This window comes from Odontesthes bonariensis, chromosome 12, assembly GCF_027942865.1.
Source record: "Odontesthes bonariensis isolate fOdoBon6 chromosome 12, fOdoBon6.hap1, whole genome shotgun sequence".
NCBI lineage: Eukaryota > Metazoa > Chordata > Actinopteri > Atheriniformes > Atherinopsidae > Odontesthes > Odontesthes bonariensis.
In genome coordinates this window covers 12,271,983-12,298,124 of record NC_134517.1, presented here as the reverse complement: position 1 = coordinate 12,298,124, position 26,142 = coordinate 12,271,983, and positions in this window count along the sequence as shown.

The window sequence follows — 26,142 nt, the reverse complement described above, 5'->3', positions numbered from 1 at the left end:
TAGGACAAAAGCAAGTCTGCGAGATAAGGAGGCGCAGAACTTTTAAAGACCATTAAAAGGACATTAAAATCAATCCTAAAACACACGGGGAGTCAATTGATTTTAAAATCAGTGTAATGTGAACCCGCTTTATGGTGCTCGTCAACACGTGAGCAGCAGAGGGTGTGAGATAGATTTTTTGGGAAGACCAGAAAGCAGGGCATTATAATAGTCAATGCGACTGGAAATAAAAGCATGCATCAGAGAACAAATGTACCTTCTTAATTAAGAAGGCTAAATCTGAATTTTATTTATCTGAAACCACCATAAAACTTAATGATCTCTCTGGTATTATGTCTCCTCCATATTTTTTTGTCTGTAAACTTGACTGATAAATGTGCCATGCTAAACTATTTCAATGAATATTTTATCGCAGTTGTTTGATTCTTTTAACAGTAATTTTGAAAACACTGTTTTAAATAATGAACCCGCTGTTGTAAACTGTCCCCCTGTTGACTGTTCTTTTGATTTTGAACCTGTCTGTTTCTGAGGTCCGTAGTGCACTAAGAAAGTTGGACTCCAAAAAAAAAAAAAAAAAAAATCACCTGGTCTTGATAATTTGGATCTATTTTTTCGAAAGCTGGCTGCTGACTTAATTGCTGAACCTCTGGCTTGTATCTATAATCTAAGCCTCAGCACAAACAAGTTTGGAAATCTGCATTTTTCCTTCCACAGCTAAAAGGAGGCAAACCTTCAATCATGAATAATTACAGGCCTATCTCAAAATGATGTACTCTGAAAAATTGGTCTCTGACCAACTGAAGGAGGTTTTAGAATAAAAGAACTTTCTAAACCCCTTTCAGTCAGGTTATAGAAAGCATCACAGCCCTGCTACTACTCGGGAAGGTGCTGGTGTGAACCAGACGGGAAACAAGAGAGGAACATGATACAACGCCAGCTTGTTTTGGTGGCGGGTATGTCAGATAATTGCCTCTGGTGAAACGATTCTACTACTTAAAGCTGCGGTCGGCAACTTTTTTTTTAGTCATATTAGCTTGAACTGTCATGGGATTCTGGAAGTAGAATATTAAATAGGCTGTTTAGGAAAAATGACGAAATCTGTAGCTCCCTCTGAAGCCTGTAATCATGCTTGCAAAAACCGAGCGCTCCCGGCTGTTTTTAACCAATCACGTTAGGGTGGAGGAATCCTACCTGTCAATCACAGCTTGTGCACACGCTGCTGAGCGTGAGTCTGCCCCAGCTTGTGTGCGCTCACACTGGTGTGAACTCACGTGCACAACCTCGTCCACAGAGGGGGAGGGGTTTGGGGGGCGATTCGGAGCTTGTTAGAGGTTGGGGGAGGGACCTGAAAGTTGTATCAGTTCGAATTTTCCGACTTTAGACTCGCAATTTTGAAAACCTGCCTACTGCAGCTTTAAGGTCTGCCCTCCTCTTTCCCGCAGGGGTGCACCAGGGGCGGGAAGATGCATGAAGACCAAGCTTCTAGCTCCACGACCGGTTCGGACCATCTCCTTGGAAAAGCACAGAAGAACTGCAACTCTTTGAATATTTTTAGAGACAAGCTTTGGACTCTGGCATTGCTATTCTTTTAAAGATGGCACATTTGGTGCCTGTGTTTTAGTACTATGCCTACAGTCTTCATCTGAGTTGTTGCCTTTTTAGCCCGTTGTAAAGCCACCTTTATAAACTTTTTTATAATTTTTTTTTATTTAATGCCTAAAGAGGGTATATTTTTAGTACATCTTGGTGGTTGGTTTTTAAATTGGCGATCAAGCTGGTATTGGAAGAATGGCATTGGGCAACACTGGCTGGAAGGTGTTTAGTATCCATTTGTCTGTACTGACTATGAAAATCTCTCTTACCTTCAGTCTGCAAAGAGACTCAAATCTCGTCAAGCTTGCTGCTCCCTCTTCTTGGGAGGGTTTGACTTTACCATGTCTTATAGATCAGGTTTAAGGAATGTAAAACCTGATTCTTTGTCACAACAGTGTGCTTCCTCAGATTCCGGTGATCCAGAGACTATTCTACCTACTTTATGTGTTGTTGGTGCCTGAACCTGGGACATTGAGGGAAAGATCAGAAGGGGTCTACAGGATGAACCTGATCTGGGTGGTGGGCTCCACAACCGCATGTTTGTTCCCTCCTCTGTCAGATCCCAGGTTCTTCAGTGAGGTCATTCATCCAAGCTTAGCTCTCATCCCAGTTTTGATCACATTTTTATAATTTTTAAAGAACACCTTCTTGGCTATGGACACCATCTCCTTCGTCCTTACTTGTACTGAGTGTAACAGATCCGAATTCTCATCAGGCTCCTGGTGGGAAGCCCACTTACCTCATGCTTACTGATCTCTGGTGCCTTTGTCTACCTAAGCCTTGCTTCTATATGCATTTCTTTTATCTCATCTGGCCATGGCATTTTACTGTAGTTGAACGTTGTGGTTTTTTAAATTTTTTTTTGAGAGAACTAACTGATTTTCTGTCATCCTAAATAGTTCAACATTATTCAAGAAAGGTATTCTTTTTTTTTTTGTCAATAGTGGTGTCTTCCTTGATCATTGTACCGGGAGCCCTTGTTTGGTGTATTGTAAAAAACCCTTGCATGGTTTATTTCTACAGTCTGCATGAACCTTAACTGTTTTTTCTCGCTGCATTTCCTTCTTGGTGTTTCCATGATGTGGCACCATTTCAGTTGTACTGAGGCTGTGAAACCTCATGATCGCCAAGCGGTCTCGTGTATCACCTTCCCAGTACCTACACTGCAGCCTTGACTCTCTTCCCCCAGACCTTGTGTCCAAAACATGCTTGTTCAAGAACCTAACAGCTCAAAGGCGAAAATGACTGAAATGACCCACACAATGATCTGGTGAGTCAGTGACACATGTGTCAACTACTTATAAGAAGATACTTCCCACAACTGTCACTGCTTCCAGGCAGGTGGCGGCAGATTCAACGGAGCACACACTGGGCTACTAGATACAGGCTTAATATAGGAGACATGGAAAGTGGAATCTTCATATGAAGGAATAGAAGATGAATTTTTTTATTTTACTGCATAGGGACTGATAACGAAGTTAATTTCATAGGGACCAGAATATCGCAGATCTAATTTCTTCTAAACACATTTTTTCCCTTAGGAGGACCAGGTCAGCCAGGCAATGGTTTCTTTCAGAGTTGTATTGGTGGGCAGACCCGATGAGACCTCTGCAAGTGGTTTTGCACTGAGAGCACCTCCAAGTCATCCTCCATAGCCGGGAACACAGGAGGTTGGTATCCTTTTGACACTTTAAATGGAGATGGGGTTATTTGAGATGACGCATTGAAGGGCTGCTTCCAACTCCTGATTGAATCCTTCTGTTTGGCCATTGGTTTGTTGATAGGTACCTGAAGTTAAGCACACTTTAGCTCCAAGAGCAGTACAAAATGTTTTCCAGTCTTGTGATATGAATTGTGGGCCGCGGTCAGAAACTCTTTGTGGGAATACTATGAAGTCTGAAGACATGTTCTACTAAGAGGTTAGCAGTTTCAGTGGTAGAATTAAGTTTTTCTAGGGCGATCAAACGAGCTGATTTAAAGAACCTAGGCTATGATAGATTAGATGAAAGCCTTCCCATGTGGAGGGGATAAACCAGTGACCAAGTCGAGGGAGATATGAGACTATGGCCTACTACGAATCTCAAGAGGTTACAATAAGTCTGAGGGGGGTTGTGAGCTACTTTTATTGTTGTTGAGCAACATATTCATTGACATCACTTTCTAAATAAGGCCACCAGAAATAATGTCTAAGGAATGTAATGGTTCTGCTTAACCAAGGAAAGTGACTGGTACATGAAATTCACACTTCTCAGCTTTTACGTACATATGGTTCTCCAACAGCCTTTGGAGGACCTGTCTGATGTGATATCTGTGTTCTTCCAGTGTTTCTGAGAAAATCAGAAACATAATACTGTTTGAGTATAAAACTCAATCGGGTTAGTACAAAAAAAGGCTTGAGCCCAGGCTACTGCTTTTCCCTTTAATAGCCCCATGTAGGACACTTTGGATGAATCATTTTGGAAAGAGCGAGGTGAATGATTTATTGCCAGAGAGCACTGGAGCAGGAAGCCACCACAGCTGCCAAACTCGCCTGTGTACTGCTCAGGCGAAGGTCAAAATGCATCCTGGAAAATGGGCTCATACTGGACATCATGGTTTATTGAAGAAGGCGTGACTTGAGTAATGGCTAGAGGATTAGGTGACGAATTCTCTGAGAGAGGAACATAAACATTCATGAATTTTCTGAATTAATTCGAAAACTTGCTCTTGTGGGAGAGCTGCTCAAACCACATTTGTGTCTTGACATTGCTCGGACAACATGTTGTGGCCTGACACTGCTCGAACCACATATTGTTGAAGGTCAGAATGAACTCGGTCTAGACCAGTGTTTCTCAATTCCGGTCCCCGGGACCCACTGCCCTGCATGTTTTCAATGTTTCCCTCCTCACCCGATTCAAATGAATGGCTCCTGATCAGGCCACTGCAGACCTTGATGACGAGTTGATCGTTTGAATCAGGAAAGGAGCTAGGAGCTTGTTGTGACTGGAAGGAGCTAAACCGGAAAAATGATTCCGGAAATGATGTTGTTAGCCGACCAATCACAACCCTTGCGGTCTCCGCGAGTCTCCGTCGCCTCGACGGATAGATAGGAATTTTGGATAGGAATTTTTCTCCGTCGCTCTCCGTAGCCTTTCCCGGACGACCATAAATCAGGCTTAAAACTCTTTGGAGTTATCTTTGACCTCAGTATATAAAACATTTTGAGAAGAGAATTCAAATGGATCATGAATCGACCACAGGAGATATTATAAGTGAGGCTGATAATGTGCATTCCCGGAATAAACCACAAGGCTTATGAAAAGAAATATTTTAAATCTCATATATTGCCTATGTCAATATCTCCTGAAAATCAAAAGTTTAAATAAAATAAATTAAACAACCTTAAATTGTGAAGAATTGAATGGTGACTGACAAACTGACTGACATGGTGTGTGTGTAAACTGGTTTGTTGGTGTGAGTTTGTGTTGCTGTTTGTGAAACCCTGTTGCTGTGTGTAAAATCCTGCTGTTGTATGTGAATCTGAAAATGGTCTTTCGTGTGAAAAATCAAGGCTCCAACTAATCCCAGCCCTGACTTCATTTTTAATACCTATTATATGATTAAAACACACACATAGATTTCGTAAATACAGCCGAATTTACACACACACGCACAGAGACTGCACTAATAAGAGTCACAAACGACCTTCTTATGTCATCCGATGCCGGCACTCCCTCCCTCCGCATCCTCCTGGACCTATCTGCTGCTTTTGACACAGTTGACCACACTATTCTCCTGAACAGGGTCCACCTCACCACTGGACTCACAAACACTGCCCTCACTTGGTTCCAGTCATACCTTACAAACCGGACAGAGTACATTTCCATGGGTCACTCCACATCGAACCCACACACAGTCACCTGCGGTGTCCCCCAGGGGTCAGTCCTTGGCCCCATCCTGTTTATCCTCTACCTCATTCCCCTTGGTCAGGTCATCAGCCGCCATGGCTGTTCATTTCATTGTTATGCCGACAACACACAACTATATGTAAATGCCACTGCTGCAACCCCCCCCTCTTCATCACCGTCACAACTCACCGCCTGTCTGGAGGAGGTAAAGCTATGGATGGAGCACAACTTCCTCCAATTAAACAGCTCCAAAACTGAAGCTATCCTAGTCGGCACTCCTCACCAGACCAAATCATCTCCCATAACCAGCATCACCTTTTCCGGCTCCAACATCCCCCTCTCATTAACTGTGACCAACCTTGGTGTTAAAATGGACCCCCAACTCAACTTTGATTCTCATATCAACCTCCTCTGCAAAACCTCCTTCTACCACCTCCGGAACATTTCCAAACTCCGCCCCATTCTTTCCCTGTCAGATGCCGAAAAGCTGGTACATGCTTTTGTGTCATCAAGGCTGGACTACTGCAACGCACTTCTCATCGGGATCTCTAGCAAGAGCCTGCAGAGGCTCAAATACATCCAGAACTCTGCAGCTAGGATCCTGATGAGAGTGCGTAAACATGAGCACATTACCCCCATCCTCCACTCACTCCACTGGCTTCCCGTCGCCACCAGGATCGAATTCAAAATATCCCTCCTCACACACCAATGTCTTTATGGACATGCCCCCCCCTACCTAAAGGAACTCCTGGACCCTCTCAAAACTTCACGTCCCTCCCGCTCCACTCACTTAAACCTCCTCCACCAACCCAGAACCAGACTGAGGACCATGGGAGATAGGGCCTTCTGTGCTGCTGCCCCACGCCTGTGGAATGCCATCCCCGACACCCTGAGAGCACCACAATCAACCGATTGTTTTAAAAGGGGTCTAAAGACATTTCTTTTTAGCAAGAGTTATGGTCCCCTCTCTTAGATGTTTATTTCATTGCTCTTATTATTCTATTTTATTTTTATTTTTTTCTCCTTTTTATCATTTTTAAACCTGTAAGCCCTTTGAGATCTCTGATATAAAGGGCACTACAAATAAAATGTATTATTATTATTATTATTATTACACACACACACACACACACATACAGAGTTAACACAACTTTTACATATATAGTCTTAGATCGAATAAAAGATAAGTGAATGTTGGGAGAATAGAGCTTATTACTCCTCTCAATGCACGACGAGACGCAGGTTTTCTTTTACGGGTTTTATTTTAAGGCAATCTTCGGAAACCTCCCAAAACCGTGAAAACTAAAACACAATACACAGTATTAGAACGGCGTCATTTAAAACGCTGGCACAAATCAAACCATTACGGCATGAATAAATAAAATAACAACAAAACAAACCTCGTTGGCTGCGTGCATGAAATGAGAGACAGTAATGTCCTTGGTGTCTTTAGTCCTTGTCATAAAGTTGTGTGTAAACGTCCTTATTGCTGACTTTAGTGAGAGCTTGTCTTCCGTGGCTGATTCCTTGGTGAGCTAATGTCCCGGTGTTTAGCTGGCCACGTTAGGGTCGTACGTCACACGCACGCACATTGAGGTTGCATATCAAAATAAAGGTTCACTTTTAAGCACAGGTAAGTATCAAAATAACCCAATAAAATCATCATAAAAAGATCAAAACCCTTTGCATGAAAACACTTATAAATGAATGCTTGCAACCGTTACACTCTCACCAAATCGCATCATACTTAATGTGGGATTTCACTAAACTTAGAACAAAACTGTTGCAAGTCGAATATCAATCATGAACCATATTACACACTCTACTCTGCCTCAAGTAATGTGATGACCTTCTGTATAGGCCTATCAAGTAAGACTGTCTTAACTTCAGGTTTACCCTTTGTGACTTTCTTCATGCAGGCAAGTGGGGTGACGCTTCTTGCAAGTGCCACACACACTCCTATTGCTGCAGGTCTTAGAGAAATGGCCTGCTTCAAGACAACCGAAACACAGCTTCTCACTTTGAATGAACTTTACTCTGTCTGAGACGTCTTTCTCCAAGAGCTTTCTGCATACATGCAAGGTGTGGCCGGTTTTCTTGCAGAACAGACATGTTTTAGCGGCCTGCTCATTGGAACTTGTAGTTAGAGTCCTTGCGTTAACATTCAGTTGCTTCTGCTTGTTGCTTGCTGGTTGATTTGCCCTTTCAGCTTCACCTTGCTTAAGCGAATGCAGGGATGTAACTGGGTTGCAGGCGATCTTTGCTTCTCTTGAGAGGACCTTGACAAACTGACTGAAGCTTGGGAACTTGCCGTTCTCTTCTTCCATGTCCATGACTTTCCGGTTCCATCTAGCCGTTAGCCAGTCTGGTAACTTTGCAAGAATCTTCCTGTTTTCGTTGCAGTCGTTCAAGATCTCCAGTGCCTTGACATGTAGCATGGCAGCTTCACAACTGCGAAGAAAGTCGGCAAACTCTCTGAGCTCAGTGTTGTCTTTGGCTCCAATCCTGGGCCATGCGTGAAGCTTGTCTCTGTATGCTTTAGCGACTGTAAATGGGCTTCCATATCTCTCCTCCAATAGCTCCCATGCAGCAGCATAGGCTGACTCGGCTCCGAGAAGGAAGTAACCATCGAGTGCATTCTTGGCTTGTCCGCTCACATACCTGCTAAGGTAGTATAGCTTCTCCCTCTCCCTGATGTTTTTCTGGTCGATCAACGTTTGAAATGACAACTTCCAGTCGCTGTACTTTAACGGATCACCCGTGAATATTGCAGGTTCTGGAACAGGTATACGATTCGCACTCATTGCACCCGAAAGCATTTTAATGAGCTCTAATGTGGTTGGATTAGCTGACGTAGCTGTTGGTTGCGAAGCTTGAGGTGCAGATGCCTGAAGACCTCTCACAGGAAGTGATGGCTTACGATCTGCTACCAGGACATCTTGTGGCTCTTCATGGATATTTAGCCCTTGCTTGTCCACTTGACATTTTGCTTGCACAGCCTTGAACTATTTCATTGTTTCTAGATTTTTTTATCTTTAGTCGTTTTTCTTCAAGCTTGGCTTTGATTTCAGCTGCCTCTTCTTCTCTTTCAATCCTCCACTGAATTTCTTCTTGTTCCTTCTGTTGGCGTCGCTTCATGTCTGCTATCTCTTGAGCTGCTATCCTCCTGTTTGCTTCTGCCTCCAGATGCCGCAATTCCAATTGTTCTCTTTGTTGTTCTTCCAACACTTTCAGAACAGCTTGGCTTGCTGCAGCCTCTGCGACAGCTTCTTGGTGCTTTATGGAGGATGCATTTGAACGCTCTGAGGGACCCTTCAGAATAGAAATGACAGAATCCAATTCACTCAAAGTGGAGTTCCAAAGAGAACCAGCTTCCGGCCAATCTGGCTGATCTTCATGTGGGTGCTTCCCATCCAGTTAAGCTGTGGCTTTGGCAACAATGAAGTCAGAAACTTGTGTGCAGATATCTACTCTTCGTCATGTGTCTTGGTCTGGAGTTTAGACTGCGCAGGTCTTCATAGACACGCTGGACGTCTCCTGAAAGGCCCTTGACATCATGCAGAATATCTTGAAGTAGACACTCTGAGAAGGGTTCTGTGGTTTGTGATAGTGACTTCTTGGAGAGTTTTAAATGTGTTCTCCTTTTGTTGTAAGTGTAATTGAATCTTTGTTGAAGTGTTTTAATTTTATCTTCTTGCATAGCTTTTCCTTTCTCTGTCAGGGTACGGGTTCGCTCGCTGTGTCTCTGCGGCTGTTCTTCTGCTGGCTGGGATTCAACATTGCCCACATCATCTTCAGGAGGACGTTCAGGGACTTCACTTCCATCATCAACTTGCCCTACCTGAAGTGTTGACTCACTAGACTCTGCCATAGCTAAACTGTGGTAAATGTAAACTGAATTGTAAACTCAAATACTTGGTGTAAATAAAGAATGTATTAACACTAGCTGTAATGCTGCAATATGTGAATATAAATAAAGCTTACATTAAGTGGTAACACCTACTCTGATATGTCTAGTGTCTTAAAGCTGAAATGAAATAATGTATGCTGAAATACTTAAATAATTCAAAATACTCTTCACTGTACTTCTAACTAATGTACTAATATAGCTCAAAATGCAAATATAAACCCAAAATATAGCATAAACTTAAATATCAGAGGGCAAATAAGCTTCAATGTAAATTACCAAAAATACACTTTAAAATGGCAGGTAAGGTCTTCCGTATAAAGTACTTTCACTCTCAAAACGAATGCTTTTAACTTAAAATGTAAATGCCATTAAACCTTTAACTGAATACTTGAGAAGTCGTTTCTTGCAAAGGCCCTTCTAGTCCACTCTTGTCAGTGTCCTTCTTGGTGGCTTTGCCTTGAAACAGTCTTTGATTCAGTTCGTATCGTCTTTTCCACAGTCTATTTGAGTGTTCATGTGTGCATTCCACTTATCTGCATATCCTCGCCACGACCGCTGCAGTGCAGCGTTCCATGCCCACGACCAGAGCGCGTGATCGATGACCTTGAGAACCACGGCTGCGATGCACACTGGACACGAGCTAGCTGCGTGATCTTGCTTCGATTCGATCTAGCTCTCGATTAGCAATAAATTAGCATGTGTTAGCAATAGCAATAAAGCTAATATCAATCTAGTTCTAAATTAGCAATAAATTAGCATTTATAAGTAACAGCAATAAAGCTAATACTAATCTAGTTTAAATTTGCAATAGGTTAGCAAGTATTAGCATTAGCAATAAAGCTAATATTAACCTAACTCCAAACTAGAAATCACAATAGCAACAAGCTAAATTTGCCTAGCATTTAATTAGCATTGGTTTTAACCCGACCTAGAGCATAAGCCTTCAAAGCTAACATAGGTTAAGATTAACATTAGCACCGACAGTATGCTAGCCTAACCGTTAGCATAATTGGCAGCATTTCAGTTAAATTTAGCCTAGTATTGAACAAGCATTAGTTTGAGTTTTAGATTAGCTTAAACTTAGACATCCAAGAGTTGTTTTAGAAAAAGGGTAGCAAGTAACTAGATGAAACAATGAATGTAACACCAACAATAATCATCAATGCCAAGCATCCAGAACATTTCAAAGATATTCAAAAAAATATCTCAAAAATGGGAAAAAGATGGCACTTTCGATGTAGCTGCTTGTGAGGATATGGAACGAAGAATCAAAGATCACAAACCAAAAGATAAAAGTAAAAAGAGACAACAAAAGAGAGAGCTTGAATTAAAAGTTTTATACTTGTTTGAAAATGAAGGTCTTCGCCACAGAAGGAATTTGAAGGAGGGTGTAGCAGTACTGAAGAGGGAACAGGTAGAAGTGGATAAGATCAATCAGCATGAGCCTGCAGGACTATATCCAACACTGTTAGGGGTAGTTAACATACAAGAAGATTTTGAAATGAAAGATGACAAAACATCTCATGAACGTCCAGAACCACAAATAACTACATCAAGCAGACATGAAGCTCCTGAGCCAGAAGCTGTCCGTAAGTCAAATCAGGATGCAGAGAGACAGCCCCCACAGTATCAAAAAGCACCAGTTCAAAAGGCATCTTTTGAAGATCCTAAGAGTTCAACAGCTTCAGCAACAGCACATGCCTCAGATCACCAAAAATCACTACATCAGGATTGTACCACTACTCCCCCTGTAGGCAAAACTATACTACAAGACATGTCTCCCATATATTGTAGTACAGGCAGGAAGACATTCAAAGTTTTAGACTGCAATGCAGGATTTAACGATAAACTGGTAGGAGAATCGTACTGGTCAGAGCTTGAGCATTCTACGGTTGATTTGCAGCAAGAAATAAACCAAGCAGAGAAGCATGATCTGAAACAGAAATCAGAGACTCAGCATGAAGATGTCAAAACCAGTAAAGATATAGGTTATGATCTGAGATACAGACCCAATATTCATCCACCAGATAGATATACTGATCCAGGACAGTATCCAATTTTTATAAAAGGGACCATGGGACATTATGTGCCATGGCAGACGCTCGACCTTGCAGTGTTGGTTGCCAGATTGCTTGATGTCTAGAGAATCCATTCATCTTCCAATCACAAGATGCAACAATGATCAAAATCCTGTGCAGTGTATCAGCATTGGCAAAACCAAAGGTAATTATGACATTGGCAAACCAAACAGTTCAAACAGCAAAGCAAAGAGAAGCAAAAACTAGTGAAAGTGATTTGTTGAAATAAATTTTATCTCACGTTCCAAACCAAGTGTGGTCTAAAAATTATGCTGATGTTGGTTTGGTGAAATCTGCTAATCCAGTGAAAGTAGAGTTGAGACCCAATGTTAAACTTCCTAATCGTCCTCAGTATCCACTCAAACCAGAAGCAGAGGAGGGTGTGAGTGTATAGAAGGCTTTGTAGGAAAAGGAGTGTTGGTTGAGACAGATAGCGTGTGTAATACTCCAATATTTCCAGTATTGAAGGCAGACAAGTCCAAGTACAGGTTAGCACATGATTTGCGCATGATAAACGCGATTGTACAGGATTGGCCAGCAGGGGTGCCAAATCCTTACACACTCCTCACCAACTTATCTCCATCCATCCATCCGTTTTGTATACCCCCTAAGTCGGTCGGGTCGCGGGGGGGCTGGAGCCTATCCCAGCATCATCAGGCGAGAGGCAGGGTGCACCCTGGACAGGTCGCCAGTCCATCACAGGGCCACACAGAGACAAACGAGACGAACAACCACACACACAATTACTCATAGGGACAATTTAGAGACACCAATTAACCTAACATGCATGTTTTTGGCCGGTGGGAGGAAGCCGGAGTACCTGGAGAGAACCCACGCATACACGGGGAGAACATGCAAATCCCCAGGCCCCAGCCGGAATTTGAACGTGGAATCTCAGTGTGAGGCGACAGTGCTAACCATCACACCACCGTGCCTTCTAATGCAATTTTTTTTTTTACAATAATTGATTTTTGTTCTGCATTTTTCAGCGTTCCTCTGGCAGACGAATCTCAGTATTTGTTTGCATTCACATGTAGAGGTAAGAAGTACACTTACACCAGACTTCCCCAAGGGTTTTAACAAAGCCCTCGTGTGTTTAACCAGGTCCTTGGACAAGACCTAGAGGGCCTCGCATTGAACGGCACACTACTACGCTTTGTAGATGATCTTTTACTGTGCTCACCAACTCTGGAGGATTGCCATCAAGATTCCATAAAAATCAGGCTGGCAGAGGGAGGATACAAAGTTTCTAAATCTAAACGTCAGCCTAAAGGAGAGTAGAAATATTGCTATTTCTCTTTCCCACTTGGAGGGAGTAAGTGAAGCACTATGTCCAAAAACAATTGAGGAAATGATGATCTTTTTTGGGGATGACAGGATTCAGTGCAGATTGGATAGAAGATTATGCAATCAACCGTGCTCCTCAGAGAAATTATGAAACAATCCAAAGACCAAAGGTTGAAAGCACCACTGAAGTGGATAAACAAGGCTCTGTTAGCCTTTGAAAAATTGAAACAAGATTTGCAAAAAGCACCAACACTGGCAACACGAGACTATGAGAAGCTATTTTTCTTGTATGTCTCCAATAGACACAACATGTATTCTTCTGCAGTGTTGATGCAGGAAACATGTAGTGGTCGCAGAAAACAAGCTATTGCTTATTACAGTACAAAATTGGATAATGTTGTGCAAGGCTGGCCACCATGTTATCAAGGGTTGGCAGCAGTGTAGCATGCTTATGAGAAAACATCCACAATAACAATGGGGTATCCAGTCATCATATTAACTCACCATAAGATCTCAGAACTAATAAATCAGGGAAAGTATGTTGTGAGTCAGGCAAGACGTTTGCAGTTTATGAATCTTTTGACGTATCCATAGAATACAGAAGTGTACTACATCAATGTCAGGTAGGTGTGAGGAGGGAGGACACAGATGCAGACTTTTCAAAAATAAAGGATGATTTATTAACAAAAAACAAAGTATCAACACAAAGCGCGGCTTAGTCGGATTCAAAAATCAAACTGTGAAAAAACAAACAAAAAACACTTGGCATGGCATAATATATAGATATTTATCTTGGACAAAACTGGTAGCATGGGTGAGTAGACATGAAGGGAATGAATGGCAACAAAGATCCAGCAAACTGAGAGGGGAGACTGGAAACTAAATAGGGAGTGAGAGTGATTGGAGAGTGAGTGCAGCTGAGGGAAAAAACACAGGTGAAGTGAATGAAACTAATGAACTGGTAAGTGACGTGAGGGGAAAAGCAATGGCAAAACTAAAAACCAAGACATGAACACAAAAACGTAACCTAAAACATAAAACTAAAAACGTAAGTCCATGGGCGTGACAATCAAATCCTGCAGATGTCATTCCACTTGAGTGTGAAGGAGAACCACATGAGTGTGTAGCAGAAACTATGAGGTGCACTAAACTAAGACCTGACTTAGAAGCAACTCCACTTGTGCAGGCTGATGTCACCTATTTTGTGGATGAATCATGTTTTAGAGATCATTTGGGTAATCATGCAGGTTATGCAGTTACAAGAAACAAGAAGGTGGAGACTTAATTTTTCATTCATTCATTGCAATACTTTAATTTATTCAATATATTCCATTTGATTCCATTTATGGGTAGATATGTTTCAATTGATCATTTAAAGCCAGACTGCACCATGAAGGAAGGATCTCCAACCTGTTCAGTCCAACCTCTGGCTAAGGAAAAAACACCAAACACGCACAACCAGTGCATAACCATGACTAGTTATGTACTAGTACTACAACTAGTTTAGAATTGAAGAAGCCTTTCAGATGAGAGGTGAAGCATCTTCAATAATAATAATAAAAAGTCCAGTTGCCTTTATCCAAGCTCTTAGGGGCCTCATGAACTGTTTAAACCAAGATGTTAAGATCTTTGTGGGCTATTTGGAGTCATGCCTTTTTCGTCTCTAAAATTGTGGAAAAAAAAAACTGGAAACAATCATCCCCTCTTTGTGTAGTAGAGCCATATTCAGTATAAACGATTTTGAACAAACCAGTAGTTTCAGTGATAGATTGTTTCTTGGTATCTGAGCTACATGCATTTACACAAACTTTACATCATACATTCTTATCCTATCTAACATTGTTGTTCAAACTAAGCCATAAAACCAGCCAACTTTCTACCCACAGCAGGATGTCATCAAGAACAACATCAAAAACCCACAGTCACAGTTTTGTTGTTCTGAGTGTAATGAATATTGGAAAATTTAAAGACATTTGTTTCCCGCTTTAAATCCACATCTCCAAGATGCATCACAATACCACTCCCTGATACTACTGGGAATTCTTTTTTTTTTTTGTGCAACTTTACCCATTTTCACCTTCACCTGATCTCTATCAAATATTCTTTTCTATCTCTGCCAGCATCCACTCTCCCAAAGATCTCTTTATGCAGGCAGATTCTTTGAACTCCGAGCGGTCTTTATACTTCAGAGACTGTGAGGTGGCAGCTGATAATGTCAGTGCTAATGATACTTCAGCTCAAAACACCTCTGAGCTAAGTGAGGCCAAGGTTGCAACTGTGCTGAATTCTAATTGCAGAGAAGTTATGTGTGAAGAAAAGATTTATTTAAAAAAAATAGTTTTCCACACTGAAATATCATAGCTAGTAGAAGCAAAAACACTGCAGCCAGCCAGCCTCATGGAATCTTTTTTTAAATTAAATAAATTGCAAAAAGCACTGGGTCAACAGATGATACACCCGAGCATTCTGAATATTATGTAACTTTACAGTAGGTTTGTCCCAAAGAAACATTTATTGTTCATTTAAACTTGTAAACACTTAATTCAAGACAGTTTCACAAAATATTGGGATCTACCACTTCAATGTGTAATTACTTTCCCATGATATGCACAAAAAATAGAGTTCCGTCAAAGAGCATGAACCAGTAGATCACATTTTGTAAGACTGTGTGTCCTTTTCCCCCCACTAAATAAACCCTGAGGAGGGAAGCAAAGCTTAAAGCAGGGAGAAAAAGGGGGTGATAATTAGGATTGCTCTTATTCAGAGCGTGCAGCTGCGTCCCTGCAGACTGTGCTTCAAGGCTGAAGGTCATTGGGCTGAACCTGCACGTCCCCCAAAATTTAACAGTCAGAACAGGATTCATTGTTATTAATTTTTCAGGACTTGGGCTCTTGAGGCACAATCAGCAAATGAGCAGTTCTCACCACAGGATGTGTAAAGTTATTTCACCAATATGTGTGATGGGCCATGACCATTGTTCACCTCTGCATCTAATAGTAAAGTTGATAGCTTTTTAGACTTAAGCTTTTGCATATGTTCAATAATTAAGATATGTTCTTTCACATTTGCCCTGTTTGGGCTTTTCATCCTGTTATTTAGTCACGTAATCCCACACTACCAAACTCACCTCATTCCTAATTCTCTCAAAACTTTGGTCCAGTGGTCTTCTTGCCCACTACTTTTCAAGCCAATCAGTTTGATCCCCATTTTAAAAATCTACAACCAGGGGTTCCCATTCTGTCCTTTGTTATGCCATTGCCCCACTGAGATGATACATCAATCTGAGTCCTGGCAGATTTCCCAGATAAGTTAAAAATGGTTGCCATATTTTATAAAAAGTCTTACTTCTTTTCTGCATCCAATAATTAATTTTCTCTAGGGGCACACAGCTATTAATTTCACAAAGCCACATTTTAATTGGAAGAGGGGCATCTGATTTCCATTTTATCCCAATGCATTACTTGGCAATTGTCAAAAGGATTTCTGTAAGTTTCTTTGCATAATTTGTCTCAAGATTATAATTAGTAAAGTTCCCTAGAAGACAAATTTCTGGGTCCAGTGGAAACGTAACACTCTGGATGTTTGATAGACTTTCACATACCCCCCGTCAAAACCCCTGCAGTTTAGAACACTGCCAGGTAGAATGAAGGAATGTTCCTTCCTCCGTGCCACATCTAAAACAGAGAGGCGATATATTGGAGTTATATTTGTGTAATTTATGTGGGGTAATGTACAGCTGATGCAGGAAGTTAAATTGTATCAACCTATACCTAGCATTTAAAGTAAAGGTGACCCCATCTCTGCACAGATTCCTTAACTGTGCAGAGATGGGGTACTGCTCCTCAGTAGTTATTACCAGGTCTTTCTCCCATTTAAGCCTTGACCTGTCGATATTTGGTATCAATTAATTTGACAAAAGAGCTGTATACACCCTTGAGATGGTTCTAAATAATGGTTGACACAGATGACACAGATGCTCAACTGGAAACATAGGAGGTAAACCCCAATCTCCTTTTTGATTGGCTCTTATGAAGTCACGTAACTGGAGATAACTAAGGAAATCTTTATTTGTCAAACTGTACTTTTCTTTAAGCTGTTCTAGATACATAAAAACTCCATCTTTATAGCAGTGTTCTAGGTGGCAAATATCCTTCTCCTGCCAAGATCTAAAGTTGCCACTCTGAAGGATCATTGGTAGCAATCTATATCCCCATAGTGGAGTTTTAGGAGAAAGTAATCCTTCTTTCTTAAAAAGTTTTCAGAGTTTACACCAAACTTGGATTGAATTGATGATTAAAGGATTATCAGTTGTAGTTTTGATTGTTTTTTCATCCCATTTATACAATAAATGTGTTGGTGTCTCCTCTTTCATCTCTATTCTTTCAATATTGAGCCATGAAGGAGCAGAGCCGGTGCCAAACATCTGTGCCAGGAATATGGATTGAGCAGCATGATAATACAACTGAAAATTGGAGTTTCAGACCTCCATCCTCATAATCCAGGGTTAATGTATCCATGCTGAGTCTTGGAGTCTTACCATGCCAAATATGCCAATCTGTTCTCTGATGAAAGTATAGAATTCAGGGTGTTTTAAAAGTGATGGGTTAAAGGGATAGTTCACCTCTTTTGACATGAAGCTGTATGACATCCCATATTAGCAATATCGTTCATGAACATTGACTTACCCCCCGCTGCGTCCTGTGAGCCGAGTTCCAGCCTCGTTTTGGCGTTGACGAAAGTAGTCCAGCTAGTTGGCTGGGGTTTAAAAAACAAAGCGTTTTGCTTCTCAAAACAATATGCGTTCAAAAGAGTAATACATTTGTATCACAAAATCGTTCTCCAGGCAAAAGTCAGACCTCACAATCGTTTGGCGCTATTTTCTCACCTTTCGTATCACTGCGTGCTGTGTAGACCGTGCAGACCGAAGCGCAGACCGAGCATATGGTGTGTTTCTGTATGACAACAGGAAAGCATTGTTGAAAGACCATGTGCCTTGAGATGACATAGAGCTTGCTTCATGACACAGCTTGACAGTGCACGTTATGAGGAGCATGTTCAGAGCATCTCAAGAGTTTGAGAGGCGTTTTACTGACTTTGCATCCATCGAGCCTGTAGACAGCTATATGTGTTATCCATTTGGTGCAAGTATTGATGTTGATGACATTGCCGCCAAAGTCAAATCACTTTTCGACCTGGAAAGTCGGATGAGATTCTGACATTGCAAAATGACATTGAGATCAAAACCAGATCAACATTCACTCAACATGGAGAGCATGTAGTGTTCTTGAAACTACTGGTGGAGAAGTATCCCAATCTCAGAAGATGTGCCTTGAACCTGAAAGCTCTTTTTGGATCAACTTATTTGTGCGAGTCTGCTTTCTCGCACATGAAAAACATCAAGTCCAAGTACAGATCAACAATGACCGAAGACCACCTTGCAACCAGCTCCTACACTCCTGACTATGAGAAGCTAGCCTCCCACTCCCAGTGCCAGGCCTCCCACTAAGGTAGGAAGTGATTTCCTTTTTTCAAACTCAAAGATCTACCTGTTTTGTATCTGCTTTATTTTTCTGTTTGGTTCATATTAAGGTCAGTTATGGCTATTGCTCATCTGACAGATTGGTGTGTCTGTGTGTTTGAGAGAGGGAGGGTTTGTGATGTAATTTCTAGTGGTTTTGTGACAACAAGAAAAAGTGTTGCATGTTCTCTCTGGGTACTCTGGCTTCCTCCCACCATTCAAAAACATGCATGTTAGGTTAAAGGTGGGGTATGAGATGTTTTCTGGAGCATTTTTTATCATATTGTGTGAAAACCTCCTCACGACCCCATTGCACCCACTAAAATAGAAGGTTTGGAGAAAAAAAATTAATCTTTTAGTCCATTGTAGAGGGTGTAGCAAGAGGAAATGTCTGACCAATAGAAGTAATGATGAGAGTTACTTCTATTGGATTCTGACATGCCAATCAACCGTCAGCCCCCCTCCCCCCTGTGCATTCACAGACTCGTGACTCGTTTATGTGTTTTGAAGGCGTGGTTTCGAGGGGTGGACTGAAGGGAGAGGCAAGGTTGTGTATTTTCAAAAATATAGCTTGCAGGAACCGTTTTTACAAGATCTCATACCCCACCTTTAATTGGTGATTCTAAATTGTCTCTGTCAGTGAGTGTGAGCATGCATGGTTATTTGTCTCTATGTGGCCCTGTACCCTGCCTCTCACCCAATGACAGCTGTGATGGGCTCCAGCCACCCCCAAGACCCTGAACTGGAATAAGTGGGTATAGAAAATGAATGAATGGAGTGTATTATTGAAGTGCCTTGAGATGACAATTGGTGTGATTTGGCACGATATAAATAAATTGAATTTAATTGAAGTTGCATAGTAAGTGTGACGATGTCTTCTTCTCTTTCCCTGTTACAAAAAGGCAAACGTTTTTCTGTTGTTGGTCACGTGACCTTCCTGTTTCTGTAAAACAACTGCTGTGCTTATCCTCCAGTTTTCTTTTTTGTTAACCAAATGACCTTTTCAGCTTACTTGAACCCAATGCACACAGACACAAATATAAAATTACAGAGTAAATACTGGGTTATTAGACTTAAATCATTATTTGTAGGAGCAGCTGCTGTAGTGGACCATCTTTCCACTTCTAAATAATTCACTCGAAAGAAGACAACAAGCTTGTGTTTTTTGTTGCACCTCATTTAACAATTTGCAAACACACTACTCAACCTTGTAATTCTCTTTTATAATTATCTATTTTCACTTCATTTGATTTAATTGGTCTGATGTTACTTTGAATAGAGAAGTTTTATTGCCAGTAAATAATAAGTTATTCTTTCTCAAGACAATGCTAAAATATCTTCATGCATGGAAAAAAACAACCCACTGTAGCTGTCATATTAAATTAAATTTACCAATCATTTATAAAAAAAAATAATGTAATCTACCGTCCAGAGTTCTTGTACAACAGCAAATCTGTTTGTAGTACTTTAAAATTTCTTCTTTAGGTGTGTTTATAGAAAAGTGTTTCTGTCAAACCACGCACGCAAAAAGGATAAAGCTGGAATAATTCTCTTTTGCCTTGCTACAGATAAATCATATGTGCAGAGCTAAACCACTAATGTGTGGTCTAACTAAAACATGTTAACAGACTTATCCAAAGCTTTATATATCTCATTCCTCTAGCCAAAGAGATCAGCTACAAAAACTAAAAATGCACAACCCTGAGCAGCACAATTGCATTAACTGACATGTTTATTATCTGTGTGGTAATCTGCAGCTAAAGTCCCTAACAAATGTAGACAGAAGAAATTACAAATAAGATGACAGCTGAACACTCTGTATAGTGTGGGTTTGGTAGGACTGTATATGACTATGGCGGGAATGACGTTTTCCACTGGATGCTAGTTCGAGCATATATAACAGGATTCAGTCTGAAGTTACTTCAGGTTCTGTAACAACATAGATAGATATACAAACTTAACAACCTTGTTACGTCTTGTGGGTTTTGCCATGTTTTTAGTTCTTGCTTAGTTTTTAGTTTTGTCACGTCTTAGTTTGGTTAAGTTTTAGGTTTAGGTCTTGTATTTAGTTTTGCCATGTTTTCCCCATAGTTTCTGTTGCTCTGCCATCACCTTCATTCACATCACCTGCGTTTTTTCCCTCAGCTGCACTCACTCACCTATCCCTGTCAGTATTTAGTTTCCAGGTTTCCCCATTCATTTGGTCAGATCCTTACACCGTCATCCATGGTCTCAAGCCAAGCCCAGTCCGGCCAAACTAAGTTAAGTCTTTTGCCTTTTTGTCCCAAAGTCATGGTCATGTTTTGTTTCTTCCTCAGTCTTGTTTTTGTCATCCGGCTCAGCCGCTTTGTGTTAACCTTGTTGTTTTTGGAGAAATAAATCAAGTTTGCTTTTTTTAAATTTCACATCCGTGTCCTTTACCCGCCTCGCACCCACCAGACCTGACAAACCTTAACTGAATGCAATTACTCAACAGACATTGCTGTAAATACTCAATCACTTTTGACAGTAACCAACACTAGCTTCCATCCACTATTTTGCTAATTACTATAATCACATCTAACTTCAGTTATACAGAGTTACTTCAATTCAACACATTTAGATTGATTAGAGCATTTACAACACAATAAACATCTTAAAGGGGCACTAGGTAGCATTTTCACCTAAAATTATAGCCTTCAGGAGTTTACCAAATGTTAAACAAGTCAATAGTAAGCGAATGAAGCCTTTCTCGCTCCCAACAGGGGTCTGTATGCTGAGAATCTCAAATGTAACTTTGCCAGGAGCGACCCGCTTCTGAAGTCTCGCGATGCGCGAGAAGAGTCGTTTGTGTTTACGGCACTTAGCTAGGTACTGTATGCTAGTTGTAGTTGTAGGCTATGTGTTCGCTTGCGTTGAAGAGCCAACACCAAGCATTTCATATTCTGCCTTTCACAGACTGAATATGAAACGTTCGATGTTGGCACTTCCCATCTTTGTGAAATTTCTCCAAACGTGATCTTGTTCATCTACCATAGTGACTGACCTGCGTTTTAGATCGCAAAGAGACAGGTGATGACGGTGCTCTAATTCCTCTTGAGTTCGAGACGTAGCCTCGCTTCAGAAATACACGGACTGACCTGATTAGAATAAGAATAGCGTTTTGATCCGAACAAGAATTGTTATCTACACATGAAAATGGATTAATTTGTTCGGATTATGATTGTAATCGGAATAGTGTAGAGCTAGTCTGCGTTTATTGCGGCGTGTGTTGGTAGTGCCTGCGCGCATCTGTCTAAGATGTAACTTTTGTAAGTGTCTGCTAATACAAAGGAATCACTCCACGAATACACCATGATGAGGGAAGAATCCCATTCAAGATCAGCAACAGTCCATCCATCCATCCATTATCTTCCGCTTGTCCGGGGATCGGGTCGCGGGGACAGCAGCCTGAGCAGAGAAACCCAGACGAGCTGTCCCCGGCCACTTCCTCCAGCAACAGTATTATAGCATATTATCTTGAGTTCTCTCTTCAGAAAATCTCTGATTATAGGATCTTACGTGGGCAGTCTACACTTGTGAATCAGATGACCTAACTGCACTGACTAAATAACACAACGGCAGCATTCGCCACGATGGTTAGTTAGTGGGTGTGTATAATACAAACATGCAAAACAACCCAATTATCATAGGAAAAACGGACAATGTACAGAAGACATGGTCGCTGTCGTTTATCTGCCAGGTTGCACGAATAGGTCAGAGGTCTCAGAAATTCATTGCACTTTGGGGGGGATGAGGGGGAGGAAGGTGGGTATTTTTACGACAGTGTAGAATTTCAGGTTGACCAGTAGAAATCGCTATACTGCCGCTATACAAATCCCTTTAACAGTGAATGCTTAACTATAAGAACTCAACTAAACCTTCCATATTATATACAGTATTTATCACAAGAAGTGGGTTCAGCCATTGTTTAATTAGCAGTTTAACTTTACCAACATATTACCATCAAATCCACTGAAAACTAACATTAAACACTACTAAATCAATGGTATAACAAAAATTAAGTTGGTAACGCTCACCCTTTATCATTTATGCACACTGTATGTCAACTAAAACAGCTTAATTAGCGAACACGTTGTTTACTTTGATCTGCTTGTGCTGTGCAGCTACTGACGTAATGGTGGCTGCACGAACATTTTAAACAACAACCAACAGAGGGCGCTATTACCCAATATTAAACCACCTTTTAAACACTGGCTTTGTAAAACATACCTAAAAATTATTTCTGGCCATTGTTCTTTTTTTGACAAGAAAAAATTGTGGGTTGTCCAGCAATAGGTACTTTAGGAAAAAGTATACTTGAATAGATATTTTCTGTAGAAACCACTGAGCTCGATGATTGAATGTCAATCGTTTCCACTGAGTGTTACTGTACGACTCGCAAAAGCCGTGCATATCTCTTGCAAACAGTTGCATGCAGTATAAACAGTGGCAGCTGTAGCATGCAGTGAAGAAGAGGTCAAACTAAGTGTAATATGCTAAATAACACCAACTCATGGAAATGGACATTTATATTACTGCACTATCAATAAGTTTAATAGATGTGTTTTCTATAGCTAGATGACAAAATAGTATAAACAAATACAAACAGGAAAACTTTTGAAAAGCTGAAGTGTAGCAGAGAGAGGTGTGTGGTTGAAATCTTCAGCGATCTACCTGTCATTCCCACCTGATGACCAAACGGTCTCAGCACGAATCTGTCTGTCTCCCTGACATATGGACATGGATGAAGCTGACCTCCAACTAAACCTCTCAAAAACTGAACTGCTTTTCTTCCTAGCCAAACTAACCACAACATCTGCGTCCAAACTGAATCCCTATCTCTTGCTCTATCAAAGGTAGCTAGAAACTTGGGTGTCATAATTGATGACCAGCTGACCTTTAAAGATCATTTTGCCTCCGTTGCTCTATATGTGCTGCTTAACATTGCTAAACATAAGAAAGATCAGGCCGTGCCTAACTCAACACGCCCCCCAGCTCCTGGTGCAGTCTTGACTACTGCAATGCTCTTCTAACTGGTCTACCAGCCTGTGCTGTGAAACCTCTGCAGATGGTCCAGAATGCAGCTGCACATCTGGGGCCTCATGTACAAAGGGTGCGTACGCACAAAATAGTGGCATACGCACCTTTTCACGTCAACGATCAGATGTATCAAGAGTGAAATGACCGTGGAAATGTGCGGTGGCTCACACCAACTTCAGGGCTGGCGTACGCACTTTTCTGCAACTGTTGATTCTTTGGGGACACCTAAGGTGACGTTGGGAAACTGTTATAATGAATTAATGTGAAAACAATTAGTCCTCAGACTATGATGTGCACATCTGAGACACATGAACAATTAATACTGATAAACAATTAACACACCCATGTGTCTGCAATGACACGAGTGGATATAAAAGCAGCGCAAAGTGGTGCAATGCATGCCATTAAAAACAATGGCTGCTTTAAAAGTATTAGAAGACTTTGCAAATGGTGCAATTCGAAGAGAGCGTGTGTTCACTAGACAGAGAGGATTTGCTTGCACATGATGGCGACTGAGTTTTGAGGGAAATCCTCCTGGAACTGTGCGCAGAGCTGCGGCCGGCATTGGAGCGCAACACAGCGAGGAGGCATGCGCTGCCTGTGCTCACAGGTGATGTGCACACTGGGGTTTCAACCGGTGCATTCCAGAGGGAGCTGGCCAACCGATTGGGACTGTGCCAGTCTACTCTGAGCCGAGCCATGCCAGCCGCGTGGGACAGAATTATCCGCATCTCAGCCACGTATGTCAAATTCCCACAATGCAGTTGAACAGGCCAACAATAAAGCTCAATTTGAAGCAAGAGCCGGTTTTGTAATCGGGGCTATCGACTGCACACACATTGCTATAAAAGCGCAATCACATGATGAATTTGTATGTTAACAGGAAACATTTTCATTCGATCGATGTACAGATCATATGTGATGAGTAAATGCAATTAACCAACATTATGGCGAGGTGGCCTGATTCAACTCACGATTCATACATTCTGAGTAACAGCATCGTTGGGAACAAACTACAAGGTGGCACTGTGCGTGATGGGTGGCTTCTTGGTGAGTAACTTTATTGTGTAATTGTCCTAATATTATTCCCAGTGACATGCATTGAGCATGTGCGCCCCCAAGTTCTATCCCATCTTCACAGCATCATACCCGCCTGTTTTGACCACACTGCAGCGGTGGGCAGCCAGTCTCCGCTTCACATCCACCTTAATGTGGGACCACTTCTTCTTCCCCTCTGCTTGTGAGGCTTCTCAGACCCCACAGTATTGACAACCTCGCACATTCTCTCCCACCCACTCCTCTTGTGTTTGCTGCTTATGCCGGAGGACAGCGTGCCAAAGAACACATTTTTGCGCCTCCACTTCAGAAAGTAGCACCTCCATCTCACTTTCCGTAAAGTTCTAATTTTTTCCCGTCTTATTCATTATTTTTTCTTTATTTTCTGATCGTGCAGCGAGGGGAGTCGCAGGTGCAGGGCTCATTTAAATATGATTTGCATATTTAAGTAGGGACGGTGACAGGGATGTGCGCTCAATTCCACGTTGATTGGGATGTACAAACGAAACGTGCTTGGATTGATGCGTGCGCACAGATTCATACAGCCGACGTTGGAGGTCATTTGGGTTTGAGTGTACGCCATGTTTCAGTAGGAAATCCACGCAAGTCTTTGTACATGAGGCCCCTGGTCTTCAATCAGCCTAAAAGAGCAAACTCTTGAAGACCCAGCTCTTCAGAGAGCATCATCTGTCCTAGCACTTACCCTGTACTTCTGGCTCTTGCACTCTTTGAAGTGAGTTATTTCAAAAGGTTCATATGTCATAACTAATGAAGTATTGATTTACTGAGCCTTACTGCTAAAACAACCACCCTGTTTAACATTTTGAGTTAATAACAATACCCATGGCACATTGATCACAGGAGAGACTGATCTGGCAGCTCCTCACACCATCTCAGATTCCTCTGATGATTTAGAACTACTATATCTGTTTGTGTGATTGTTGTTTTTGAGGAAACAAATGTTTTTCGGTTTATTTGTTAACCCATTGTAGTAAATTATTTCTTATGTAGAAACCAGTCAAATGTCAATTTAATTTGTATTTAGGTCTCTCTTATAAAATAAAATTCCAAAAAACTGCACGGCGCAGCTGCAGTGAGGTCCAACTGCCCTATTGCTTTATTCAAGCAGAATTTTAAAAATGTGTGTTGTTGTGTGTGTGTGTGTTTATGGATGTATGTTTCTGCATCCATCTTGCCTCCTCTCTCCCCCCTCTCAGTTTTAAACCCAGAGCTGAACCACTAATGGAGGATAAGACTGCTAGAACAACACGCCACACTATTGGCAACAACACCCCAGGGACACACACACAGACAAACACCAGGACACAAACTGAAGACGAACACAAATATTCACAAAAAATATCACAGAGTGATTTGTGTGTATGTGATTCTGGGCACTTACACACATATAAATACATAAGGAAATGTCAAACATTCACTCCCATAACAGGCAACACACACACTCTTACACACATCCCAGCAGAGTACAACAACATAGCAACAACCTCAAACAGCTAATCTATTCAGTGATGCAGCAGCCATCTCTCCATATGAGTAGTATGTCCAATTGTACCCTCATTGTTTGTCAGCTGTTATGAAGTTGACAGGAATCCAGCAGAACAGCAGCTCTGCAGTTCTGTTTAGAGCAGCTTCAGACTGCTGCGCTACTTCTGAAACCTCATACAGCAGAAAATGTTAGAATCTGTAGAAAACATTTGCACTTGGGAGTAAATTTTTCACCTGCAGATTTCC